Source organism: Carcharhinus amblyrhynchos, chromosome 18, assembly GCF_965287045.1.
Source record: "Carcharhinus amblyrhynchos chromosome 18, sCarAmb.v2.hapA, whole genome shotgun sequence".
Lineage (NCBI taxonomy): Eukaryota > Metazoa > Chordata > Chondrichthyes > Carcharhiniformes > Carcharhinidae > Carcharhinus > Carcharhinus amblyrhynchos.
This window is the reverse complement of record NC_137341.1, coordinates 36,067,193-36,085,898: the sequence shown is the minus strand read 5'-3', so window position 1 is coordinate 36,085,898 and position 18,706 is coordinate 36,067,193.

The following is an 18,706-nucleotide window of genomic DNA, read 5'->3' as shown; positions in this document are numbered from 1 at the left end:
CAAACCAATTCTATTTGTAAATGTTTTATGGATCTCTGTGAGCCCAGCAACATAACCGTGACGGTGCTCATTAACCACTCAATGTAGCCCTACGTCTGAATACAAGGCAAAGAACAGTGATTCAGTGCCTTATTACTGAAAATCTCATACAGCTTAATGGAAATAGGTTTCTTGCTGAAAGACCTGTCTTGAAGGGCTATTGTGCCAGAGTATTTGGAAGTCTCAATTACCTGTTTCAGGCAACTGAAAAATGGGAGGTCAGAATAAGAAAAATATTGGCTAGGTGGCAAATTATTTTTTTTTTATTAATTCATGTCAACATCACTGCCAAGATCAGCATTTATTGCTATCCCTAATTGCCCTTGAGAAGGTGGTAGCTAACCGCGTTCTTGAATTACTGTAGTCTGCGTGGGATAGGCACAACTATAGTGCTTTTTCTCCTGGCACGGTGTAGTATAATTGAGCGACTTGCTAGGCCATTTCGGAGGGTAGTTAAGAGTCATCCACATTGTTGTACATTTGGAGTTATGCATAGGCCAGGTTTCCTTCCCTAAAAGGACATTAGAGAACCAGATGGGTTTTATGACAATCGGATAATTTATTAATTATTATTAATGAGCCTTGCATTTTATTCCAGGTTTCTTAATTGATTGAATTGAAATTTCTCCAGCTGCTGTGGTGGGATTTGAACTCCTTTCTCTGGATCATTAGCCCAGGCCTCTAGATTTTTACCGCAGTATCACTATGTTACCACTTCACCCAATAATATCAGACTTGCGGTAATTTCATTCTTGTAGTGGCCAATGTGTTTGCAAGGGCTTCTTGTACACAATCCCACCAGAAAATATCTTAATTCAAGATTTAAGGAAGGATGAACAGCTGCTGCCTAAAAGATGTACAAAGGTGAAAGATTTAAGTCGGCACTTTACAGGCATCTAGACTCAGCAGTAAGTTCACAATTTCAGACCATAACACTCTGCCTCCATCGTGCCCCCCGCCTTTTCTTTGTGACTGCATTTACGTGCATGCACAGTTCGAATGTTTCAAGTATTCCAGTTTTACAGCCATCATTCTCCAATAGCTGAGGTAGAATATTAATGATATATCATGATGCTGGCCTCCAACAAAATAAATGGGATTCTCTGCTATCAATATTATCTATATTCAAATCATGATCTAACTCACAGCCAGTCTGTATGTTAAATGGTTTGAGTGAGGAAGGTATCTGTTTATCATGAATCTCAGATATACTCTACCTGAAATCTGCTCCCAGCACTGGGACAGAAATCGGCTCATTCCTAAGAGGCCTTAGTAGCCCTGGCAAGAACTTTTGGGTTCAGATGTTTGCAATTTGCTTGTGCTTCTTTCTTAGGCTTTGCTACTTTCACTTTGGGCTTGGCCTGAGATTAAAATAACAGGCAGGCTGGGGTGCAGCAAAGTGATATTTGCACGAACAAGTCTGTGTGCACAGATTGCCATTTTGTGCTGGCAGAATAAAGAATGACTTGCCTGATGAAGGAGCAGCGCTCCGAAAGCTTATGATACCAAATTAACCTGTTGGACTTTAACCTGGTGTTGTCAGACTTCTTACTGTGCCCTCCCCAGTCCAACGCTGGCATCTCCACATCATGTTGGCAGGAGACCGTGTTTCTTTGTGGGTTTTGGTTTTATTGTCTTTGTTCGTTTCTCTTGCTTTGTTTTCAGACAGCAGTTCTGTCTTTCATACCTCCTTCAGGCACATCTTTTGTTTCTTTATTTGTGGCATTATCCCTTTTCTATAAAGGGTTGGTTATACAGCATTCATCTCTCCTGTCTTCCACTCTATCGCAAACCTTCCCTTTTGTTCTATTTCCCACTTACACGCAACCACCTCTCTTAACTTGTTTAAAACCCATCACATTCTAAATTTCCTAATTCTGATGAATGGTCGCAGACATAAAACGTTAACTCTGTTTCAATCTCCACAGATGCTGCCAGGCCTGCTGAGTATTTCCAACCTTTTCTGACTACTGCAGAAGAGCTAAATCCCATTTCCCAGGATCTTGAAAAATTTTTAAGACAAGTGCAACTCAAATTTTCCATTCACTTATCAAAACCCTAACCATATTACTATCTTAAGAAGCAAACATGTACAGCAGTAATTCTACATCAAATAAATTAGGATCAGGCTGGGAGGCTTTTTTCTACCTAGTTTATGATGAATATAGCAATGATGGCAATTGCAGAGAAGTTAAAGACGTGGTTGCAAGGGAATCAGGACTGGGATCTAAATATCCAAGAAAAAGTGTCCTATCAGAAGGACAGGCAGGTGGGCAAAGGGGAAGGTTGCATTCTTAGTAAGGAATGAAGTTAAATCAATAGCAAGAAGCGATATACCATCAGAAGGCACAGAGTTGAGGAACCGCAAAGGTAAAAAGACCCTGATGGGAACTATGTACAGGCCCCCTAGCAATAGTCAGGATGTGGGGCAGAAAATAAATCAGGAGATAGAAAAGGCATATAAAAAAGCCAATATTACAAAAGTAATGTGGGACTTCAATATGCAGGTGGACTAGGAAAATCAGGTAGATAGTGGATCCCAAGAAAAGGAATTTGTGGAATACCTAAGAGATGGTTTTTTTGCAGCAGCAGCTTGTGACAGAGCCTATTAGGGAACAGGCAATTCTCGTTTTGGTGATGTGTAATGAGGCATACTTGATTAGGGAATTTAAGGTGAAGGAATCCTTGGGGAGCAGTGACTACAATATGATAGATTTTACCCTGCAGTTCGAGAGGGAGAAGCTGGAATCAGACGTAACGGTATTACAATTAAATAAAGGTAACTACAAAGGCATGAGGGAGTAGCTGGCCAGAGTTGATTGGAAAGGGAGCCTAGCAGGGAAGACCGTGGAACAGCAATGGCAGGAGTTTTTGGGGGTTATTCAGGAGGCATAACGGAAATTCATCCCACAGAGGAGGAAACGTACTAAGGGGAGGATGAGGCATCCATGGCTGACGAGGGAAATCAAGGACTGCATAAAAGCAAAAGAAAAAGCATACAAAGTGGCGAGGATTAGTGGGAAGCCTTTAAAAGTGAGCAGAGGACAACTAAAAAAGCAATAAGGGGAAGATGATGAAATATGAGTGTAAGCTAGCTAGTAATATAAAAGAAGATAGGAAAAGTTTTTTTCAATATATAAAAGGTAAGAGAGAGGCAAAAATAGCCATTGGACCACAGGAAAATGAGGCTGGATAAGTAATAATAGGAAACAAAGCAAGACAGAGGAATGGAATAATTACTTTGCATCAGTCTTCACGGTGGAAGACACCAGCGGGATGCCAGAGCTCTGAAGGAATCAGGTGAATACAGTGGCCATCACTAAGGGGCAGGTTCTGAAGAAACTGAAAGTTCTGAAAATGGATAAATCACCTGGGTCAGATGGGCTACACCCCAGCGTTCTAAAAGAGATAGCTGAGGAAATTGTGGAGATATTGTTGGTGGTCTTTCAGGAATCACTGGAGGCAGGGAGTGTTCCAGAGGTGGGGAAAGTAGCTAATGTAACACTGTTGTTTAAGAAGGGATGGAAACAGCAGACAGGAATTTATAGGCCGGTTAGTCTGATTTTGGTCACTGGCAAGATTTTAGAGTCCATTATTAAAGATGAGATTGCAGTGCTTGGAATTGTAGGATAAAGTAGGACTGAGTCAACATGGTTTTGTCAAGGGGAGATCATGTCTGGAAAATCTGTTAGTTCTTTGAGGAGATAACAAGGAAGTTAGATAAAGGAGAACTAGTGGATTTATTTAGATTGCCAGAGGCCTTTGACAAAGTGCCAAATAGGAGATTATTAAATAAGTTAAGAGCCCCTGGTGTTAAGGGTAAGATCTGGCATGGATAGAGGATTGGCTGACTGGCAGAAGGCAGAGAGTGGGGATGAAGGGGTCTTTCAGGATGGCAGCCGGTGAATAGTAGTGTACCTCAGGGGTCAGTGCTGGGAGTACAACTGAGTTTGCAGATGATACAAAGATATGTAGAGGGATAGGTAGTATTGAGGAAGCAGAGGGGCTGCAAAAGGACTTGGACAGGTGAGGAGAGTAGGCAAAGAAGTGGCAGATGGAATACAATGTGGAAAAGTGTAAGGTTATACACTTTGGAAGGAGGAATGGAGGCATAGACTATTTTCTAAATGGGGAAATGCTTAGGATATCAGAAGCACAAAGGGACTTGGAAGTCCTTGTTCAAGATTCTCTTAAGGTTAACATGCAAGTTCAGTTGGCAGTTAGGGAGGCAATTGCAATGTTAGCATTCATGTTGAGGGCTGGAGTACAAGAACAGGGATGTACTTCTAAGGTTGTATAAGGCTCTGATCAGACCCCATTTGGAGTACTGTGAGCAATTTTGGGCCCTGTATCTAAGGATGGATGTGCTGGCCTTGGAAAGGGTCCAAGGAGGTTCACAAGAATGATCCCTGGAATGAAGAGCTTGTCGAATGAAGAACGGTTGAGGACTCTGGATCTGTGCTCATTGGAGTTTAGAAGGATGAGGGAGGGGATTTTATTGAAACTTACAGAAAACTGCGAGGCCTGGATAGAGTGGATGTGGAGAGGATGTTTCCACGAATAGGGAAAACTAGAACCAGAAGGCACATCCTCGGGCTAAAGGGACGATCCTTTAAAACAGAGATGAGGAGGAATTTCCTCAGCCAGAGAGTGGTAAATCTGTGGAACATTTTGCCGCAAAAGGCTGTGGAGGCCAGGTCATTGAGTGTCTTTAAGACAGAGATAGGTTCTTAATTAATTAGGGAATCAGAGGTTATGGGGAAAAGGCAGGAGAATGGGGATGAGAAAAATATCAGCCATGATTGAATGACAGAGCAAACTCGATAGGCCGGGTGGCCTAATTCTGCTCTTATGTTTTATGGTCTTACGGGTCAGAGGAGGTAACACTGGAGTTAACCTATGAATTTTTTAAAAAATGCTGACCTAGCTATCGATACCCACATCCATTAATGAATTTTTTTAAATTAAAAAATCGTAATCTGGATTTGCCAATTATGCAATAAGTGTTACTTGACATATATAGAGATTCCTGCCAACAAAATGTGTTAGGTTATAGTTGGAGACCAATAACTACTTGTTTAAAGTAGACAAGTTTGAAATCCCAGTTATGAGGACAATGAAGTCACAAGATGCCACTGTTTTAAACAAACAAAATAAACCTAAAGTAAAATAATCTACAATATTGATGTTGTACTCTAATGTTCAGAATTAACATGATACAAATAAGAGCTAATAGGCAAACTATGACCAAACACGCCCCACTGCACATTAAAATGCAAATGCAATCAAGATAGATCCCTTGGATTTCTCAGCATCCCACAAGACACAATCTTGTTAAAGCTCAGACTCCTTCAAGAGGGATTTCAGTTCATTGCTTTTGAAGATCTAGCCTCTGAATTCCATCAAAAGCCACTCCTAGATAACCAAGGGTCTCACGAAGGTTCATCTAGACTCTCAACGTTGGCTCCATTCTCTCCCGACAGATGTTATCTGACCTGCTGAGATTTTCCAGCATTTTCTGTTTTCTTGCAACTTCTTTGTAGACTGCTAGCTTCACTGAGCTGGCACTGGCTGCACTAAGCTCTAACTGCATCAAATAGCTCCAAGGGTTTCTCTGTGAGCTACAAACGACATGAGGTCCAAATTGCATCCTACCTCTCCTCTTCCCTCCCCTTAACTCCCGCCTGCCCACCCGCCCAAGCATGCAAATGGCAACATAGCGTAGTCTAGTTTATTCTCAAACTGACCTCTAAGCCCTGATCTCTATCCCTCTGCCTCCTTTACAATTTCTCTAGCTAAGTAAACCCACTTTCTGTTTCTATTCTGGCTCTATTAAAGAAACATGGGTAATCTTCTGAATTGTTATGTTGTCTTAAATGTTCTGGCAATTTCTAAAGTCCAACATTTTAGTTACCTTCACAAAAATAATCTTCCCCGAACTAAACATTACTTGGAAACTATGAATATGAATGATTAATTAAATATTTGCAATGAATGCAACTTTTCATCAAATTTGTTCATATGTTCTTGTCAGAAAACAATGGTAAGAAGCTGTGACATACAGCATGCATCAATTCTGGGCACAACATGGGCTTAGAAGCACATTTTGTTACATAAGAATATGGCTTTGCCAACTTTAAAAATCATCTGGAACCAGGTAAGTTGCCTCCTGAAGACACATACTGTATTAAATGGTTACTGCAGCATACTGACACCTTTTTGTGAAGTGTTCAGAAGTGATGGGCAGTCTGTGAGTGCAGAGGGGATATTGACGTGGCATTGCCAAGCAAGGGTGGAGAATTAGCTACAGCATGAGCTGAAGGAGAGCCATCTTCATACACACACACACACACACACACACACACACATTGCTTTGTCTAATTATTCCTAAGTCTTGTGTAGCAGCAGTACTGTGATCTACACCTTCAGCATTGTGTCCCAGCGATGCTAAGTGGTGCAGTTTTGGGAGTATGTTTACTAGGTGAAGTAAGCAGGCTGTGAAGGTTGCAGTAGACGCTGTCAATACTATTGAGCAACAGAAGCCAGTTTAGTAAATATGTGTATGGATCTCAAACTCAGTGATAGCACAGTGTCAGAGCTGCTACAGTGAGTTAGAAACAAAATCTAGGCTACTGCACGTAGAAGAATCAGTTTTGGGAGAGTGCAGCACTACTACTGGAGCTGTGTTGGGGGGGTGGGAAGGCACTGCACTGTAGGTGTAGCTGTACTTTGGAAGCATTGCACTGTCAGAGGAGCAGTCCTGAGGGAGTGCTGCATTGTCAGAGGAGAGCCTTGAGGCAGCGCTGCACTGTCAGAGGAGCAGTCCTGACGGAATGCTGCACTGTCAGACGGGCAGGCCTGAGGGAGCGCTGCACGTTCAGAGGGACAGTGCTGAGGGAATGGTGCAGTGTTCTTATGTTCTTATGTCACTCAGGGACAGAGTCAAATTTAAAAGCTTTTCACTTTGCCTAAAAAGGGTTAAATAGGATCTTTACACAATAACAACTGTAATCTCGTCCACTGTTCCTAAATATTTGCAAGACTTTTTGTTCTCCTGCAGTCCTTGCTTGCTTTAACATTGATAATAATTAACTTTCACATAATAGTTTAGTTAGTCAAACTCAAGGGCTGTGCCATCAGTGCCTGCCAACCTTTCTATTATTGAGTATGTTTCTTGCTCTGATATCATAGTGCCATGTTGATCTTGAGGGAGGCAATGGCCTAGTGGTATTATCACTAAACTATTAATCCAGAAACTCAGCTAATGTTCTCGGGACCCAGGTTCGAATCCTGCCATGGCAGATGGTGGAATTTGAATTCAATAAAAAGAAATCTGGAATTAAGAATCTTCTGATACCATGAAACCACTCTTAATTGTCAGGAAAAACCCATTTGCTTCACTAATGTCCTTTAGGGAAGTAAATCTACCATCCTTACCTGGTCTGGCCTACACATGACTCCAGACCCACAACAATGCAGTTGACTCTTGACTGTCCCCGGGCAACTAGGGATGGCCAGTAAATGCTAGCCAGCCAGCAACACCCATGTCCCATGGATGATAAAAGAAGCATTTAATTATTTTTAGAATGGCTTGAGATTTTGACTTTCTCCAAGAATTGGAACTCTGGGTTGAAAGAATTTCAGTTTGTGCGAATTTGATCATTTTTAACTTAAAAGACATCAACTTTAACTAAACACTACTGGCACCTGTTTGATCACTGTTTAACCTTTGCATAATTAACTGCAGCTATTTTACAGAAGTGTAGAAATTTAGAATGGTGTGTGTCAAATCAACACTTGTAGAAATACTGGATAAGAAACTTGAGATTACAATTTTTTCAACCTGTCCTAAAAGCAAGGGAGAGAAAAACTCACTTGGGGATAAATGAGCTACTTTTGTCAACTTTTGGTCTGAAAAAAATCTCCACTGTAATTTTAGAGGTCATGTGAAAATAATCTGCATCCCTCAATTGATGTGACTGATAGTTATTTTAATTCACCAATTACATTTCCAAATGGAAAGCTTGTTGCAGATTAGCAATTCTGCCAAACTGGCCCTTTTGCACGCTCATCCCAGCTCACGCTGGAGAGTGATTAGAAGTATCAGGTGTAATTGTTACTTCAGTCCATCTGCAAATGGGTCGGATAATTTTGTTCTAGGCCAATCATTCCACCACCCCACCCCCCCGCCACTACATTGAGAACTTCTTTCTTCAGATTCCCTCAATCCATCCCCTACTACCCTGACATCATGTCCCCCACCACCTCCACCTGCCCCCTCCCCCAATTATTCAATTTTCTGACTCTGTACAGTAGACAATCTGCCGCTTGTGTGAATGGCCTTTGCTTTGGGTTTCCTTTGGACCCCTTTGCATGTGTGGAAATGGTTTGCCTATTCCTGGCATCTTCCATTGATGGCAATGGACTTTGCCAAGGAATGTGCTTCATGCTGCTGCCTGATTTATTATGTGGATGTACGTGTCCCTACTCACCAAAGTGCAAGACTAATCACAAACTGGCTCGATGGGTAGCATCTGTGACTCTTGAGCAAGGACACTCTGGGGCAAATCTTGTCCCAACGACTCGAGCATAAAAATCCAGGGTGACATTTCATGCTGTCTCTCAGTAGAGATGTTAAACAAAGGCCCACTGAAGTGGAAATCAAAAATTTGGTTTGTTTTGAACTGTTTTTGAAGATGGCCAGTGGAGTGGGCAATATTTATCCCACAGCCCACGTCACCAAACAGATTATCTGGTCATAGTCACATTGCAGTTTGTGGGAAAACTCTGAACCACCATATTTCCTACTTTACAACAGTGACTACATTTCAAAATGTACTGTAGAGGCTGTGAAGTATTTGGAAGTCATGTGAAGTCAAGTTATAACTGTCTTTCTTTTCTATCAGTTCCTAATGTTAGAGGTTACAACCTGGTGGGCATTATGAAGTTGAATTGCAATTTCATAAAACATAAAAGGTTAAGGGGAGATTTAATAGCAACAATAAGGAGCAAACGTCTCCACTGGTAAGAGGATGGATATGCAGAAGACACAGGTTCAAGAACTAAAGAATGAGGAGCAACACTTTTTTTAAATGCAATAACTTGTGAGCTGGAATGTGTTGCATGAAAGGGTGGTGAACATTAACTTTCTAAAGGAAATTGGGTGGCACACTGGCACAGTTGTTAGCACTGCTGTTTCACAACGCCAGGGGCCTAGGCTTGATTCCCAGCTTGGGTCATTGTCTGTGTGGTGTTTGCACATTCTCCCCATGTCTGCATGGGTTTGCTCCGGGTGCTCTAGTTTCCTCCCACATTCCAAAGGTGTGTGGACTAGATTGATTAGTCATGCTAAATTTCCCTTGCTGTCAGGAGGATTAGCAGGGTAAATATGTGGGGTTATGGGGATAGGGCATGGGTAGGATTGTGGTTGGTGCGGACTTGATGGGCCAAATGGCTTCTTTATGATTCAATGAAAAACCTTCTACAGGTCTATTAGGGGAAAAGCAGGGGAAGTGGATAACTCTTTTAAAAAGCTAGCAGACACAATGGGCCCAATGGCCTCCTTCTATGCTATAAAATTCTATGATTAAAGTGTGAATGTATATGATGACATAATTTACTGGAGTTCTATGAGGATGTGTCTAGGGCAGTGGATAGAGGAGAGCCGGTGGATGTGGTCTTTCTGGATTTTCAGAAGGCGTTTGACAAGGTACCTCACAAGAGGTTATTGCAGAAGGTCAGGGGACATGGAGTTGGGGGTAGGGTGTTAGCGTGGATAGAGGATTGGTTGTCAAATAGGAGGCAGAGAGTGGGGGTCAATGGGTGCTATTCGGATTGGCGGTTGGTGACTAGTGGGGTGCCCCAGGGGTCGGTGCTGGGGCCTCAGCTATTTACCATTTATATAGATGATCTGGAGGAGGGAACCGAGTGCAGGGTGTCAAAATTTGCTGATGACACCAAGATTGGGGGAAAGGCAAATTGTGCGGAGGGTGTGGAGAGTCTGCAGAAGGATCTAGATAGGCTGGGCGAATGGGCCAGGAAATGGCAAATGGAATTTAATGTTGGCAAGTGTGAGGTGGTCCACTTTGGTAGGAAGAATGGTAGGAAGGACTATTACTTACGTGGCGAAAAACTGCAGCAGGCGACGGTGCAGAGGGACCTCGGGGTCCTTGTGCATGAGTCGCAAAAACCCAGCTTGCAGGTGCAGCAGGTGGTCAGGAAGGCGAATGGGATGCTGGCCTTCATAGCGAGGGGGATTGAATATAAAAGTAGGGAGGTCTTGCTGCAGCTGTATAGGGCATTGGTGAGGCCGCAGCTGGAGTACTGTGTGCAGTTTTGGGCGCCGCACCTGCGCAAGGATATTTTGGCCCTGGAGGGAGTGCAGAGGAGGTTTACTAGGCTGATACCGGAGTTGAGGGGATTGAGCTATGAGGAGAGGCTGAATAAACTAGGCTTGTACTTGTTAGAGTTTAGAAGAATGAGGGGAGATCTCATTGAGACGTATAAGATGATGAATGGGATGGATAGGATAGAGGTGGAGAGACTCTTCCTGCTCAAAAAAGACAGTAGGACTAGGGGGCACAGCCTCAAGATAAGGGGGAGGTGGTTTAGAACGGAGTTGAGGAGGAACTTCTTCACTCAAAGGGTGGTGAATCTCTGGAATTCTCTGCCCGTTGAAGTGGTGGAGGCTGCCTCGCTAAATATTTTTAAGAAGCGGGTTGATGGGTTCTTGATAAGAGAGGGGATTAAGGGTTATGGGGAGAGGGCGGGAAAGTGGAACTGAGCCACGACAGATCAGCCATGATCTTATTGAATGGCGGGGCAGGCTCGAAGGGCTAGATGGCCTACTCCTGCTCCTATTTCTTATGTTCTTATGTTTAAATACTGATCTTGAAGAAAATTGCTTTCAAGTAATTATTATTGACGCTGACACACAAAAATAATTTAATTTCTTTAATCTTAAAATCATGTCAAGAAAACAAGTCTATATATGACAAAATCATTATCTAATAGTTCTTGTTTTAAATCACAGTTGTCTCACGGAAATACAGAGAGAAATGCGTTTAACTTTCATCTTTGGTTTTAAAACTGTACAAAGTGTAAAAGGAAGCTATCATACCAAGTTTCAAATGACAGAAATTACATCTTAAAAAAACACTTGGGCCTATTGCAGTTAAAACATAAACCACTTCTCTGGTTTATGTGGAGGAAAGATCTACAATGTGTAATAAGTTCACAAGAGCACTTGTTCACAATGTACTGTTCCCCTCTCGCTCCCTCCCTGATACAATTATCAGGACAAGAACTTTCGGCATCTTGCAAATGAATAGATGTGCAAAATGTAGTATCTGTGGAGAGAGAGAGAGAACAATCCCGATAGAAGGTCATTGATACAAAACGTTAACTATGTTCCTCCCTCTCCACAGACACTTCCTGACCTGTTTTTATTTCAGATTTCCGGGATCCACATTATTTTACTTTTCAACAAAACGTAGAACCTGCAGCAAGTGGAAAGCAATTGCAATGGTTAAGGGAAAACTAGAATTCCTTTACAAGTTTTCTCTCAGCAACATGTACAGAAAGTGTGCAACAATACCACTGGTCTCGGACTTGTTTGGACCGGTGTTACAGTGGCACTCAGTTTGGTTAAAAATTTAACATTTTATGTTATCTAATCCCTCCATGGCCTCGTTCAGGCTCCCTATCTCTGTAAACTCCTCCGAGTTATCTGCATACTTCCATTCCCTCATTTATGGCCATTTGTGCATCCCTGATTTTATTCACTCCGTTATTGGTGGCCATGGTTTCTGCTGTGTCTCAGCATCAAATTTTGACTGACAGTGCATCTGTCAAGCATCTTGGGATGTCTTACAGTCCCACTGCAGCTTTTAATAAGTTGCTGCTGCAATTTTTTTTCTGAGCAACTGAGCCAGTGGGCTGACAAATGGCAGATGGAGTTTAATTTAGATAAATGCGAGATGATGCATTTTGGTAGATTGAACCTGAGCAGGACTTACTTAGTTAATGGTAGGGTGTTGAGGAGAGTTACAGAACAAGGAGATCTAGGAATACATGTCCATAGCTCCTTGAAAGTGGAGCCACAGGTGGACAGAGTGGTAAAGAAGGCATTCAGCATGCTTAGTTTCATTGGTCAAAACACTGCATACAGGAGTTGGGACGTCTTGTTGAAGTTGTATAAGACATTGGTAAGGCCACACTTGGAATATTGTGTACAGTTCTGGTCATCCTATTGTAGAAAGGATATTATTAAACTAGAAAGAGTGCAGAAAAGATTTACTAGGATGCTACTGGGACTTGGTTTGAGTTATAAGGGGAGGCTGGATAGACTGGGACCTTTTTCTCTGGAGTGTAGAAGGCTGAGGGGTGATCTTATAGAAGTCTATAAAATAATGAGGGGCACAGATCACCTAGATAATCAATATCTTTTCCCAAAGGTCGCGGAGTCTAAAATTAGAGGGCATAGGTTTAAGATGAGAGGGGAGAGATACAGAAGTGTCCAGAGGAGCAATTTTTTCATGCAGAGAGTGATGAGTGTCTGGGACAAGCAGATACAATTTTGTCTTTTAAAAAGCATTTAGACAGTTACATGGTATAGAGAGATATGGGCCAAATGTGGGCAATTGGGATTAGTTTAGGGGTTTTAAAATAAAAAGGGCAGCATGGACAAGGGCTTGTTTCCATGCTGTAAACCTCTATAACAAGAAAACTGGGTCTGGGGTCTAGAGTTGCAGACATGCTGCAGATGCTGGGATGGTGACACACACACAGTAGTGTGAAGGATCAGATCATAATACATTGTGAAAGGCTGTGTGCAAATCTGTTTGAGGAGAATCGCAGAGGCCACCGCTTCAAGGACTGAATGCAGTGAAGAGGTATGTGGAGGGAAAGACATAGAAGATCGCTGTAAACGCACCTACACTCCAGAATTTTTGTTTTTTTGTTTTAATTCCAATTCAATCCAATCAAGCCCAATTCAGAGTCTCAACAAGTTGAGACATTCCTGATCCAAGCTGACAAGACAGGGCTCTCACCTCCTGTCTTGGGCTTTATCTACATGATCCAAGCTGATTGGAGTGGGCATGGCTCCTCCTCTGAGGCTTGATCTCATTTGCATCTTAGCTAAAAGGCCGAGATGCCGCTTTTAAAAATTGCTTCAAATGAAGCTGAAATGTAACCTAATGACTTCAACCAAGCACATCATGTCAATACTACGCTTGATCTTAGCCAAAAGGCTCCAGTATGCTGGAGTTACACTTCTCTATGTGTTCCCTGGTACATGAGTCTGACAGAAATGGGTTTTATTCCCACTACTGTAGTGTACCATAGGGTCACACTGTGATCTGGCTACACAATTATATTTTTGTACATGCCAAATTGCTGCTACTTTGCAGCCATGTATAAGGGTAGTAATATAGCTGCTGTACCTCAATCTTAAAAAGACTAAAGGATTTAGAAATCAAAAAACATATTATCTTCCACACCCACCTTCCCCCACCTTCCCCCCCCAAGCTTCTTTTCATAACAATCGAAGTTTTTACAAGTAACCATTAACTGCAAGTACTTTCAAAAATCTTCCTGTACATTTCAATGTTGTAATTCAGTTTTTGTGGTGTTTAATTAAATGCTGTTATCATTAATGCAAAAATGTAAGATGTATGCACTGGAGAATTAAAATATACTTAAGATAGTTTGAAATAGTTGGGAATCTGCTAGTCAGAAAGTTTAGAATTATTAATAAACTGCAGGACTGTTTGAAATAGTGCAATGCTACACTCTAGTACAGTGAGTACTGTTTAAATGCTGCGGCCAACATCGTGCATTATAGACAGGGCCACTCTTCTTCCTGCAGGGCTGAACCCGTCTCAAATTTACATTTCTGTTTTGTGCTTAAGGTGGAATTACTTAGCATTTAGGTCAACTTAAACCCCACCACCACCATTTTCAGCTACACCAAAGCACTTGTGGGTTAAGTGGGTTAAAACAGAACTGACCTCCCAAATCACTTTCAACAATGTGCCTGAATGCTAATTTCAGCAGAGCACGCCAGCATTGATAGCTCTGTTCCCATATCAGAGATATGCAGGTGTGTCTGAATAACACTCACCCCTTGGATTGTCCTGACCTCCTTCTGGAAGATGCAAGATGTTAGCTTTGCCCAAGTGGGTAGCACTCTCACCTCAGGGTTTAAAAATTGTGGGTTCAAGTCCCACGTCATATCCAGGCAGGTACTCCCAGTACAGCTCTGAAGGAGTGCCGTGCTGTTGGAGGTGCTGTCTTTCAGTTAAACTGAGGGCCTGTCTATCCTCTCAGATGCTGAGGGTTAGTTTGAAAAAGTTCAGGAGTTCTCCCCAGTGTCCTGGACATTATTTATATTTCTACCAAGCAACATCTAAAAAAAATCAGATGTTCAAGTTATTTATTCTGTTGCTTTTTGTAAGAGCTTAATGTGTACGAAATGGTTATCATTGTTCCTACAACACTTGGCCAAGTACCTCACTGGTTTCAAAGCACTTTGGGACCTCCTGAGGTGATGAAAGACTCTATATAAATGCAAGTTATTTCTTTTCTGCTGTGTTATTAATTTGGTCAGACTGGCTCTGAAATTTTCTGACCATCCTTTAATATCTTGTGTGCTACACTAATGCTCAGTACTATCACGATATACCCAGCCCGCTGCATTTAATTTTTAAAAATACCAATTAAATGTATATTCTCGAACACTGGCACAGCTTGGCAATCAGAACTCTCTATCAGCTTTGCATTAAGCAAGGATAATATTGTCATTGGTTTTATTTTTAACCCAAGGGCACACTGTCAAGTCCTATTATTATAGAAACTGTAAACTGATTTTATATACGACTTTCATATACAATACCTATTCCATCGCTATCTCTACGGTAAGTATTGTTTTAACAATTTCAAATCACCAATGGCACAGATACTCATCAATCTGAGTTTCTGTACCCATGAGGTAGAAAGTTGTAGCTGGCATCACTTGCTTTTTGTGAATGGATGTATTCAGTCCAGCCCCCAGTCTGCTGCTATTCCTGGGTATTTCTGAGTTTAAAAACTCCCAAATTTAACTAGAATGGTAGAGGAGGCACTCTTGAATCCAGCAACTCTTTCTGAGCATTACCCAGACAGCTGCTAGTCACAAGATGGAATCAGCGGCCAGTTTTAACTCAGTTTCCCCCTCCCCACCCTAAGTACTCTTGAACGAGGCTATTAATATAGAATCATAGAATCCGTACAGTGCAGAAGGAGGCTATTCAGCCCATCAAGTCGATACTGACCACAATCCCACCCAGGCCCTATCCCCATAACCCCATGCATTTACCCTAGCTGATCCCCCTGACACTAAAAGGCAATTTAGCATAACCAAACCACCTAACTGGCACATCTTTGGAGTGTAGGGAAGAAACCGGAGCACCCGGAGGAGACGCATGCAGATATGGGGAGAATGTGCAAACTCCACACAGACTGTGACCCAAGTCAAGAATTGAACCCGGGTCCCTAGCGCTGTGAGGCAGCAGTGCTAACCACTGTGACACCATGCTGCCCTATCTTGCTGATCTACATTGGCTCCTGGTCTGGCAATTCACAACAAGAAGTCTCACAACACCAGCTTAAAGCCCAACAGGTTTATTTGTAGCAAAAGCCACAAGCTTTCAGAATCCAAATCTCCACCACTCCCTTTTTGAAGAAAAGCTTCCTTTATATCACTCGTAAATGCCCTGGTGCTAATTTTCAGATACTGTCCCCTGGTTTTAGACTGTCCACTGGAGACTTTGCCCTAATCAAATTTATTATTTTAAATACTTTGATTAGAATATCCTCCAATTTTCTAAACTCAAGGGCTAACATGCCAAGTTTTTGCAATTAGCTTCACAATTCAATCCTTTAAACCCTGCTATTATTCCAGTGAATCTGAGGAAAAGGTCGGTGTTTGACAGGATGAAGGTTTTTAAATTCAATGCGTTGGAAAGCAAAGTTATGGGGGGAGGGTGGAGTTTGTAAAGATGGAGGAGTCTGAAGCAGTGGGGGTGGTGAGGGGGGGAAGACCACCACTGCTGGAGCGGGTTAGGCTGGACATTGGGGCACTCCAGGGTGGTTGTGGGGGGGGGGGGGGGGGGGGGGGTCGTGATGGGGTCAGGGCTGGCCCAGGAATTGTTGTGAGGGCAGCAATCAGGCTGTGTTGGGGGGATGCTGGAGGGGCAGCACTGTGGGAATCCCAAGTTAGCCAGCAATCGAGCTGGCCAGCAAACAGGGAGACTGACAGTTCAGGGCCACTGTGCATGTGCAGAACTATCAAACTCTGGCACGAATAGGCCCTACCCCCCCCCTCCCCCCCCGTCCCCCGGGTTTTTAGTAAGATTCACGATTGAGACCGCTGCAGTGCACAGAATGGGGAGATTCAGGTGAGAAGCTGAACTGACTAAACAGTTGGGATCTAGACCGGTTTTCCTGCCATTTCAGCACTTTTGGGAGAATTGCAGAATATATTTCTAATTCTGTGATGAGAGTAATAATCCCAACTGATATCTTACTCAAGAACCACCCACAGAGAGATTGTAAAGTGAAGCATCTGGGGTGATGACTGAGATCCTGATTTCAACATTAAATGTTGGTAATGTCTGTCCTCCTGGAGATGGAGTAGGGAAACTACTGCACCATAGTTTCATCTCAACTGGGCTCTTTTATCTTAAGATGGGATAACCCTGCATCTCAATAAATATTCCTTGTATTTCTTACATTGTGGAGAGCACAGTGAGGGTTTTTGCTTTCAGCTCAGTCCACATCCCAGGTCAAATGGGTGGTTGTGCAAAACTCATGCATGGTGAGTCTTGACAACCATATGTGAACGAGAGGTGGATCACTACTGGCTCCTGAAACCATGTAACAAGTATCACTAACCTGGAACACTGCAGTTTTTGGCACCGAAATTCCATTACATTCTCAATAAGAAAACACACCAACCATTCTGCCAAACGTTCCCATTGAAAACAAAACCGGGTAAATTCTATCATATAAGTTTTTTTTGGAAAAATACCTGGTTTCTTCTTCTCTGCCACCACCCCTTCCCCATCCAGAGGGTGGAATTCTACCAAACAGTCTGTGTCGGATTTGGTGGCGGGCAGGCATGGTCCATCTGGCAGGAGTATGGAATTGGTAAAGCCACCGTGGCAATTCTCCCAATGATTGGGCAATGGCAGGTCACTCGTCCTGCTGGCAGGTGCCCGTTTGGGTTAATTTGCCTCTCATGATTGTTCATTAAAACAGCTGCCCGGCAGTGTCCCAGCAGCAGGGATTTACATCAATGTCAAAACCCGACTGCCAAAGAAGGGCATGTGTAAGGGGGTCCTCAGTTCACCACAGACTTTGGGGTGAGTGCAACAACTGTCTGCCAGAGTGCTGCACTGCTCCTGGTGTGCTGTCACCACTCCGCTGAGGCAGACCAGTTCCTGCCTTCATCTCCATAGGCCTTATGGGCAGCACCGTGCTGCTGGATCCTCCTCTGTCACTGACTCAAAGTAATACTGTGCTCAGGGTGGGGGGAGTAAAGGGGTCTCCTTCCCCCTCCCTTCGGTACCAGGGATATAAAAGATTGTTCTAAATAAGGATCAAGAGCCTTAGGACGTTCCTGGGAATCATTTGATTCCTATGGACCGTCCAACATATTTTATGGCTCAATTATCTTATGTTTAAGCTTCTGGGGATTCTGTGAATGTCTGTATAAGTTGTACATGTTGATTGACATCTTTTTTTTAATCCACAGGTGATTCGGTCTGCTTTGTTGTCCAACAAGGGGCATACATGTGGTGGGTCGTGCGAGGGCTGCTCTTGGATGTTGCTTCGAGAATTGCCTAGTGCTTCACGGCGTTAGTGTATGCTTAAACTGAACCAGCTGACGGGCAACATGACAGCTCAGTGACTATCACTGTTTGCTGTGCATATACATGGATTTGGGCCAGTGTCTGTGGGAGTTTGCACATTCTCCCCATGCTTGCGTGGGTTTTCTCCGGGTGCTCCAGTTTCCTCCCACACCCCAAAAACGTGCTCTTAGGCTGATTGGTGTTAACAAATTGTCCCTAAATTAGGCGTCCCTCAATCTGGTTATAATTCCTTTATTGTGCAGTCCAATAGGTGTAGACAAGGTTACAGATAGAAGAGGGCACTCACAATGTTAAAATGGCAGCGCAGGCTTGTTGGGTCGAAGGGCCTGTTTCCTGTGCTGTGTTGTTCTTTGTTCAGTGTGCTGTGAGATTCATGCAGCCACCACAACAAAGATCCAAAGTACAATGCTGGGGATGGAGTGTGAGGTGCAGCTGGGGTGGGGAGCCTGATGATGACAAGGGAGGGCGCTGTGCAAGGAACTGGGAAGGGCAATGGCTCATGATGGCAGGCAGAGGGGCACGGAGGTGGATGATGGAGATGAACAATGGCAGAGGAAAGACCAAGAGGAGAAACATTGGACCCGGAAAGGCTGCACGAAAAGTGTACAAACGAGAGAGTCAATAAGTTATTGCAACGTTTAGTGGAAGTGGTTGGGTGAAGACTCCAGATGAAGTAGGTAGAGGTCCAAGAGGGACAGGAAGACCTCACTGGTGATGGATTTGGGAGGAGGGTGGTTGAATCAAGAACAGAC